Source organism: Cyanistes caeruleus, chromosome 9 (genome assembly GCF_971803275.1).
Source record: "Cyanistes caeruleus chromosome 9, bCyaCae1.hap1.1, whole genome shotgun sequence".
NCBI classification, from domain to species: Eukaryota; Metazoa; Chordata; class Aves; order Passeriformes; family Paridae; genus Cyanistes; species Cyanistes caeruleus.
In genome coordinates, this window is record NC_141709.1 from 16,406,221 (window position 1) to 16,415,498 (window position 9,278).

Sequence of the window (9,278 nt, forward strand, 5' to 3'; positions counted from 1 at the left end):
TTTTATTTTAGAAATGTCAGGATCATTTATTTTCCTTCTTCTTTTTTTTTTTTTTTCTGAAGGTCTTGAACTATAGAGGAGAGCAGTGGAAACTTTCTCAGACTTCAGCTTATGAGGTGGTGATTTTTCCATTTTTAAGAAAGACACCTTTTTCCCCACATGTTTGCCAGGGTCTGAGTTATGCAGAACACAGTAACATAATTACTTTCAAGGTTTCAGTACAATCCTTTTTGTTTTGACTGCTCACTGTCCTTTGTTGTGTTATGACGTCATGTGGCTGTCCCATCATGTGTTGCACATGTGATAACACAAATCCATTTGCCTTCAGTTGTTCAAAGAGCCCCTTGATGAAAACTGGATCTGCAAGTCCTGCTCTAGGAAGCAAGAGCTAAACCCACTCACTTTTGCTCTTGTTTAGATGCTCGTCATTTCTGTCTATGTAAATTCTTACCAGAAAAGAAGGCAGGACCAGTCCAGACCCTTGGTTAGAGATGAACATAGACATGTTTAGTTTTCTTTTGCTGGAGCTGCAGCTCACTCTGCTCCAGCCTCCCTGGTAGAGAGGGAGGAAAAACTCCAGTGGAGGAAGGGATGCTCAATGGGAGTGATGAGAAATCCAAGGAAAACAAATCAAATCCACACACACACAATACCTAGCTAGAGTTTTCAGGTTTTATTTTTTATCAAATGCAACTCTATTTTAAGTATTTCACATTTTTTGGATGCAAAAATTAAACGTGTGCTCTGTAGAGAGGCTCAGAACAATAGCTCTGCTTTCTCTAATAAAATCTCTCTTCTGAGATTAACTCTGGAGCTAGCAGTGAGGTCAGTGTTTCATTTCATATAAGTCAGCTCATGCTGACAAGGGTCTGGCCTTCTTAGTGATGGGCCGTTTGCTGCTCAGAAGTGTGAGGAATGGCTTTCTGAAATATCGATAGCTCGCCTTCGCTGGAGTTCGCGATCAAATTTAGCCGGCAAGTATCAGTGCGCTACAGCCAGGCTGCAGGGCCACGATGCTCAGGCTTGGGCCAGCCGCTAAGGTCTGCCTCCTAAATCAGAGGCTAACTCTTCCATTAGTGTAAATCGGTGGTTTATAACGATGTCAAATGAGATTTGTGTCAGAGTAGCCCAGACTGCAGTCCGGTCTTGGGATTTGAAATGGAATAGAAAAATTAGACTCCGACCATTAGAATTATTTTTTCATTTCGTTTTGTTGTGCATATTTGTAAATGTGCCTATACACACATGCACATACATGCATTTTGTTCCCGTGGCCACGTGGCTGCCATTTAACATGGAACTAAGAGCAGAGAATCTTCCTCCTGGTGTGGTTTGATTGATATGTGCAGACATCTCACATAAAGGCTCTGGGATCCCGCTTTTCATCCATAAAAGGAAAGCAGGCAAGCTTCATCCCTGGCTAAACCCTTTGCACAATATACATCAATAATGAGGCAGCATCTATTTATACATTGCTCACTGGAAATGACTGAATTCAGACAGAAGTTGGTGAGGCAGCCTGAGCTCCACCAGCCTCCATGGAGTCTATTGTTAGTACCCAGGATGACTCCTCAGGCAAATGGAGAGGAGAGGCACGATTTGGAGCCTACCATGCCACGGGAGGAATACCAGCTTCCACACTTGGCAGGTGGTGTCTCCTCTCAGAGAATGCCTTCACTGGCTCTGCCAGAGCCCGGCAATCCTGGAGGAGGAGTGCAGGAGAAATGGTCACAAGAGCGCAGCCCCATTGCAGCTCCCCAGGAAGTGGAATGCTGACTTGGGTTTACCCACAGGGTGACAGCTCCCTGCCTTTCTTCATGAGAAAAGGACATGTCCAAGGGAGAATGGGAGCAAGGCAGTTCTGCCTTCATACACACTGATTCTGTCTTGCCATATTGTTGCAGAAGGTTTTCAACAATATTTCCTTACCTAGAAAAAGAAAGGTGCAGTAAAAAAGCCCCGTTCAGCGTTACGATCTTGGTGTACCAATTGTTCACCAGCACATGTCTGTGATGATAAAGACTTGCTTGTCTGTGAGATATTTATCATAAATAAGGTACTCAGAACCCCTTAGCAAAGCACAATCCAGACAGTGCTTTTGCTCCATATCCTTCTTCACTCCTGGTTTCCTCCGTGGCTCTTGTGTACTTTGCCCATATGCTCTAAAGCTATTTTGTTTTCAGTTTTATGTATGTTTTATGTAAATTAGAAGAATCGAGCTCCTCTGCTTGCTAAATTATAAATTGAGTGGAAATTGGCTGACTCTCTTTAGACTATGTAAGTTACACAAGATGTAAGTAATCAAGCTCAGCAGGCTGGGATAGGGAAAACACGTCAATACCGTGGGCCATGTGAGCTATGTCCACGTGTCTCCGTGCACTGCTGCTTGCTTTTGCAGCCTCAAATATCTCTTTGCTCTAAAGTGCCAATCTAACTCCTTTTAGACCATTCTCCAAGACGCAGGTTTATTGCTTCCTTTGGTAGTTTGCTCGGTATATTCAGTATGCCTTGTATAAATGAACTGCTCTTAAATGCCTGTTTCCACTCTCTTGCTTTAGGATCAGAGTAGATTCAGACTGCCTCCTCTGGGAGCACTGATTCATTTTCTTTACCTTCTTCCCCTGTAAGTTAAAATGCCTGTTGATTTTAGTGTCTGTCTCCTTGGCTTACTCCCTGCTCTGGCTCTATTTCCCCTACCCCACACTGCTTTGCATACGCCTGAATCTTGCCCTGGGTTATCTTTTCCTTAGTAGCCCATTGCAACCTCACAGAGCAGGACTGTGGTGCAAGGGCAGGAGCCTGGCAGTGGCTGGCAGCCTGTGAAACACTGCCAGGAGAGCAGGGAGGTTGGCTGGTATCTTGGGTCTTGACGAGATTGTGGAGAATCTGCTGCAGGGCAGAAAAGACAGTCTCACTGTTAGGGCACCAGTTAGACCAAGTTTTTAGAAAAAAGGGCCCAAAATCAGACACTTGGGCCTATTTTTACATAGCCAGGTAGGACCAGTGTTGTTAGAAGCAGATGCTGCTCTGAATGCAGAGTCCTCTTAAAACTGTCCATGTTCAGATGCTTGTGACACACCAAACTGCCCCTAAGAGATGAGACTGATTGCAGCCTCAGCACAGACAGGTATTGGCTGCACCAGCATCCACATGCTGCCAGAGTGACCAAAAGCAGCCATGTGCTGTGGCCAGTGGCTCATCCACCCCAGGAACGCCAAGCTGCATCTGGGCAGAGTTTGGGCTAGCTCTGCTCTCTGTCTTTTAGCTCCATGAAAGGCAGCAAACAGAGAAAAACATCTTCAGAGAGGTGGTGTGGTGCAGCTCATATCAACAGACCAACATTTTAAAGCCAGCATCTTGGAGATTGAATCCCATTGCCATGGAAAATTCCAGCTTGAAATGTATTTCTTGGAGTGGGGGGGTGTGTGGAAATGTGGCCATTGGGTGGGCTCTGCAGGCTTGGCCCCAGGCACACACCTTTAGCAGGCAGCCTGTTCCCAGGTACTGCACTGCCCTGTGTGCTTTGCTGACCATGGCCAGGTTGAGGCATGTGCCCAACAAAAGGGGATCACAACTGAGTAGTCAGGTGGCCCTCAGCAGTCTCAGGCTGGGACTCACAGGGCACAAAGGGAATCCTCTTTGTTCAGGGTCTGCCTAGCAGTTATTTGAGTTTGGGGTCTCTTTCACTGAGTTCATAGACTACATGGGTTCTTATTTTTTAATTCATTAAATACTTTGATTCAGTGATATACCTTCAGAATACACTTATTCTGTGCTGTCAAATGTTTACTGAGAATGATAAAATATATCCAACCTTCCTTTTTAGAGCTTCCTTTTAATTCAAAGGGAAGGTGTAACCTTTTGTTTTCTGGTGTGATTTTTACTGAACCTCTGCCTACTTTATTTATTAGGCCAGATATAAATTTATTACCACTTGCGCTTCCAAATAAAAGGCTCATAGGTTGGTAAGCAGTCTATAAGTTGAGCTGCTATTCCTTGAAACTCATAAAAGGATGATCTTGGTCCATGGAATCGCTAATTAAAGCTGCTTTTCAATATGCAAAAATTAAGTTAACAGTAATTAATGTAGCCAGCCTGGAACCTTAGGAAACTACTGCCAGCAAGTGTCTTTTGGTGCACTCAAGAGGATGCAGTTTGATTGTTGGCACCAACAGACAGGTTGGGAATTGTAAACATGGTAATTAGCAGTAAGTTTCTGGATCTCAACTTGCCAGACTGGCAGTCTGATTCTTGGAGTAGTTGTCGCATGGGAGGAGGGAAAAACAAAGTAAGGGAATTAGAGCAACCTTGCATTGCTCCTCCAACATATGCCACTGGACCAATGTTTTTCTTGGCAAAGATCTCTGACAAGGCGCTTAAAAGCAGCATTGCAGCCCTGCTGCAAACTGTGAACCTCACTGCAGGCATCAACCAAGCAATTGTCTCTGGCTCTTCTATTTAAACTATGAGTGTTGCTCCATGGTAAGGAACTTCAGAGTCTGAGATCCTTCCACTCCACCTCTATGGTGGAGCACAGTGTTGATAAGGTTATCAACAATAATGGGATTAAAAGAGTTAAAATCCAGCTTTTGCGGTAATCCTGGAGTATTCTATTGTTGAGCTATCAAAGATTAAGGTTATAGTAACCTTATTAATCCTTGGTGTAGTGTAAATAAAAAGGAAATGTCAACCTTAATTCCACCATGAAATTAAATCTTCACTTCTCTAAATGATGATTCAAATGCAGCTTACTGCAGCCAATATGGTTTATGAAAATGCTTAACCCATGTGAATTTAAGAAATCCAATCTGAGAGACAGAGAGAGAGTGGTGATAAAACATAGTACTTGTTTTGTTTAAAATGAAAAAAAAAAAAAGTGTTCATTCAGCTTGTATATCTGCAGAAACTTTACCTAGAGCCAAAAAAACTATGCAAAGAATTAGGAAAGGACCAAATGCTCATGGTGTACATCCCTGGGAGGCAGAGAATGCAGCTGCTAGCCCACAGCAGAACAGCCATCCCTGTGCCAAAAAGCAGCCACAGCACTGCTGGTGGTGACCCCATCCCTGTCCCCTGCTTGCAGGACACTCTGTGGCCTTGTTAGTGCTGCCCCAGTAGCAGGGACAGGGCGCCCTGACACAAGAGTTTAACCGAGCACTGATCTACTTGTGCTTTCAGTGCCAGAGACAACGCGATGAAAAAATGTCAGAAATGAAATGGTTGCTGAACCTTCTGCAAACGGCAGGCCTTCACACATGCTGGTGTGAAGGGAAGAGGTTTTCCTGGCTAAGGTGATTTCTAGAGTGGGGGGAAGCTGCCTCTTTTGGCAATGGATCATTTCCTCCTCACCTGTGCTAGGCACGGCCCCTGCTCACCTGCCCACAGGGGCTGAATCTATAAATAGGTCTGAAATTACCCTCTGGGACTAACTACCTGAAGAGAGGGAAGGACAGACAGACAGACAGACTGAACTTTGCTTAGAAGTCAATGGGATCTGGTCCAGGTAAATCTGTGTTTCTTTGTTGGGAGCGGGTAGAGAATTACAGTAAGTAGAAGCGGGCTGAGTACCCTTCGCTATGATTTTTGACTTGGAGGAGAAATAAAGTAGCGGTAAAATGGGGTGATTCAGAATGATTATGAATATTAAATATCTCAATCCCTCACTCCAAGTCTAGGAGAGTAGTAGTTAAGTACCAAGGAGCTGCCTATAGCAGGAACTTAGCTCTCTGGAGGGCAAGGGGCATTGCCAGAGAAAAAGAGATGGTTTTAGTGGGGCTGTTCCCAGGGAAAGGGGCTTTGTCACCTCAGCAAGACCCATCTGCCCCATGGTCTCTGCATGTCCTGGAAATTACTGGGTTTGTGGACTGATGGAGAGTGGGCATGTTCTGCATCTTCATATTGTTTACTCCAATTCTCATAAACTCTGATAAAGCTGCATAATGAAAGTCAGGCTCATAAAAGAACACATTTTAAGATGGTTTTTTCTTTCTTCTTCACTCACTGAATCATGCTCTTCTCTGGTGCGAATTGTCACAGCTCCAGAGCGTGTAGCGGTTCAGATGTGCCCGCTGGGTCCTGGGCTGTTTCCATCCCCTCTACTGCTGCAATTGCTACCACAAACACAAATTGGCTCGCTCTGGCTCTTCTTGTCTTTCCGCAGTGTAGGAGCAGATAATGGGCCCATGGGGTTGTTCAGAAATATTGCTGGTTTCCAGTGCTAGCATAATGGTCCCTTCTAGGTAGTATCCTTTTCCTGGACAATTTCCCAGTAAAATAGTAAATGGCAACTGCAGAGCAGTAAAGGCAGTGGCATATTTGTTTGACTGACATTTCAGAGCCTGCAGAGCAAATGCAATTAGGACCCACAGTGCACTGCAGTTTCCTTTCTTCATTTCCCTACCTTGAAAGAACTACTGTTAGGATCAGTTTACATCTGGTCCCTGCTACCTTAGAGTGGTGGAGATGCTCCAGGGATGGAAGGCAGTGTGTATCCAAGCCTGTGTGAACACCCTTTGCATTGGGAGCACCTCAGAGCTGCGAGGGTTCCCCTGCTGGCACTGCAGCCCCAGGCAATAGTGATTTTGTTAGTAGGTGTGCACTTCCCCTGGACTCAGCAGAGCTGACTCCAGGGTGGCTCTGTGGCACTAAGACCTGCACTTCTCACTGGGGAGAAATCTCTGTCCATGCCCATGGATCTGTGTTGGGCAAAGCAACACAGGGCTTGGGCTACCCTGGCCTTCACCGGGGAATTCTTTGGAATATTGCGGCAACAACAGTTGATGCACTTTGAGCACTTTGATACGGACTTGGCAGCAGAAAGAAATGTGAAAAAAATGGGTGCTAGTCATTCAGATTTGCCTGAAGGAGGTAATTGAAAACAAATTGCTACTAAAAGCCATGGTCATAGTTAATTGTGGTGAAGCATTGTGAACCACTCACCTGTAGGAAAAGACTGCTAGAGGACAAATGGGGGTCAAAAGTGTTTCTGCCCTAGTGGAGAAAGAGGGTCTCAGCCATGTAATTTGTTTTGTAGGGTTATTCTGTAACTCCTAGATTCTGACATGAAAATCCAAGCCTGCAGAGCAATGCTTTAATGGCTGGAAATAATGCAGCAGCCAATGATGGCAGGAACAGCTGTGGCTTGCCTTGGTGGCATGGGGATGGCCAGGCTCTGTGGCATCCCTTCTGCCACAGGCAGGTCCGAGCTGACCCCCACAGGAGAGGAACAGGCAGCTGCCACGTCCCCTCTCAGCAGGATGGAGTCTGCAATGTGCACTGGGCCACCGCCCTAAGCCTGCTCCAACTGTGAGTTTTACCTTTCATTTGGAACATTGCTGCCATGCTTGTTTTATTTGTTAGCAAATTTAAACATTGCAATGTCTGCTGTTGCTGGTGCTTGGATGTCTGGACTCGGGCAGATGCTGAAGCCTGTGTGAATTGCTGAAGTGTTTTGCAGTGGGTCCTCTGGGCACAGGGTCAGGGGAAGCCAGGACGTGGGGTGGCATGGATCTGCTGCCTGGGGGTGACAGGAGGAGGTCTGCCTTGCTGGGAAGTGGCTCTCCAGGACAAAACCTCTTTGTCTCTCAGAGAAGCTCTTTCCAAAATGCCTTTGCAAGGATTCAGGAGATGAAAACAATGATGAAAAGGATGATCCAATCTTTACTAGATTGCACTTGTTCTAGAAATTTTAATTCAGAGTTCCTGCATGTAAAAAAAAAATCAAAAAAAATCTGCAGCTTCCTGTATCTGGTGACAAATTCCATACCAGCCTCTTTCAGGACAGATCCTTGCTCCAGGCTCTTGCATCTTTGTTTTGTGCTCAGGGAACTAAGCATACGTGCACGCTACAGCCTGTGCCGCTCTTCTTGCTCTCTGTGCCAAGGTGCAAGTGGGAGAAAGACGGGACAGCATGAAAAATGGGAGCCAAAGTTTCTTAAAGCAGTCTAAAGGCAGGGCAGCCCTGCTGAGTTTGTGATGTTACATGAGCATCAGCTGAAACTGCTCTGAGGGTTGGGCCACCTCAATTGGAGCCTCACTTGCAGCATTTCAAAAAGGACATTAAAGCATACATATGTAGCACAAGCAGTAGGAAGGATATGAATATCCCAGTCTAATCTGAGATATGGGAAGAGCCATCACCTGGCTCTCTTTGGAAGAGAGAGATCTATCATCCTTTGATAGTTCAACATACCCTTATATAGAAAACAAAAACGTGCTGATTTATTATTCTTATTATTATTGACAGCTTTTGGGAAGTTTGGTATTTTAGCCATTTATCCTCTTTTACAACAAAATACCCAAGTGCTGTCCATGCAGAAAAGCCTGTCCCCAAAAAGCAAGGCTGGTGTGATGGTGTTAGGAACATGCAATCATGCTCCCCTCTGTGGGAATCTTGCCTGCACAAGAGCTGCAGGCTGCCAGGCTTTCCCCAGTGGAATGGCAGCTCTGCTGCACAGGGTACATGAGCAATTGCTCTTGTTTTTAATGTGTCGGATCATGACTTGCTCTTCCACTCAGTGTTTGGGTTGAAAAATACTGTCAAAATGAAAATGCAGGAGGCTGACTGAGAAATCAGTGAGTATGATACCTGGATGCTCCAAATTTAGATATCATGATTGATAAGGGATATAAAATGGGTGACTCTTTTTTCAAGCCAAAAGATACTCTGTTAATATGATGTGATTTGAGCATGTTTGTTTTAAGAATACAGCTGTGTTTTGCAGTCAGGTGTGCACCTGTATGTGCAGGCACATGTGAACAGAATCTCTGCAGTATTCCAGTGTTGCCCAGAGTTAGGTGCTGTGGTAAGCTGGCAGTATGAAATGTACCATCAGCTCCCCAGGGTCAAGCACAGTACCTTTACAACAGCCTGGAAGTTTAAGTGGTGCTGGGTGAGAATGTTTTCCCCCATGGAAGTGTGTAGACGGTAAATTTAATTTCATAATCCCCTTATTTTCCCTTATTTCCTTTTATTTCTTTAAGCTGAAGGGAGAAAAGGGGGAAAAAATGGGTCTCCTATGGAAGGAAAAGTTCTTGGCAGGACAACAGCCCTGTGCATGGTGCTAAAGGTTAATGGGTACAAGGAGCTGCTGAGCACAAGGTGCATGTGGTGGGTGGAAGGGTTTCACAGAGGCCCAGGTGGGGTCACCTGGGGCCAGGACATTTGGGAGCTCAGGAAGCTTCAGTGGTCAGGATTATTGTCACGAAAAGATACAACCTGATCCCCCAGGAAAACAGCAGAAAACTACATGCTCAAGGCCAGTGCCATGGCCCCTGGC

At 45.3% G+C, this 9,278-nt stretch overlaps 2 long non-coding RNA genes across 3 annotated transcripts in view; one reads left to right on the plus strand and one right to left on the minus strand.

Moving 5' to 3' along the window:
- Window positions 1-9,278, plus strand: part of LOC111944523 (uncharacterized) — a 46,809-nt gene that overhangs the window by 11,390 nt on the left and 26,141 nt on the right. The gene's annotated exons all lie outside the window — the stretch shown is intronic.
- LOC147651635 (uncharacterized) overlaps window positions 1-9,278 on the minus strand; it is an 18,861-nt gene continuing 9,583 nt past the window's right edge. Inside the window, exon 2 of the long non-coding RNA XR_015274165.1 lies at window positions 1-7,872. This is a non-coding gene — a long non-coding RNA (uncharacterized LOC147651635). The remainder of the gene's footprint in view (window positions 7,873-9,278) is intronic.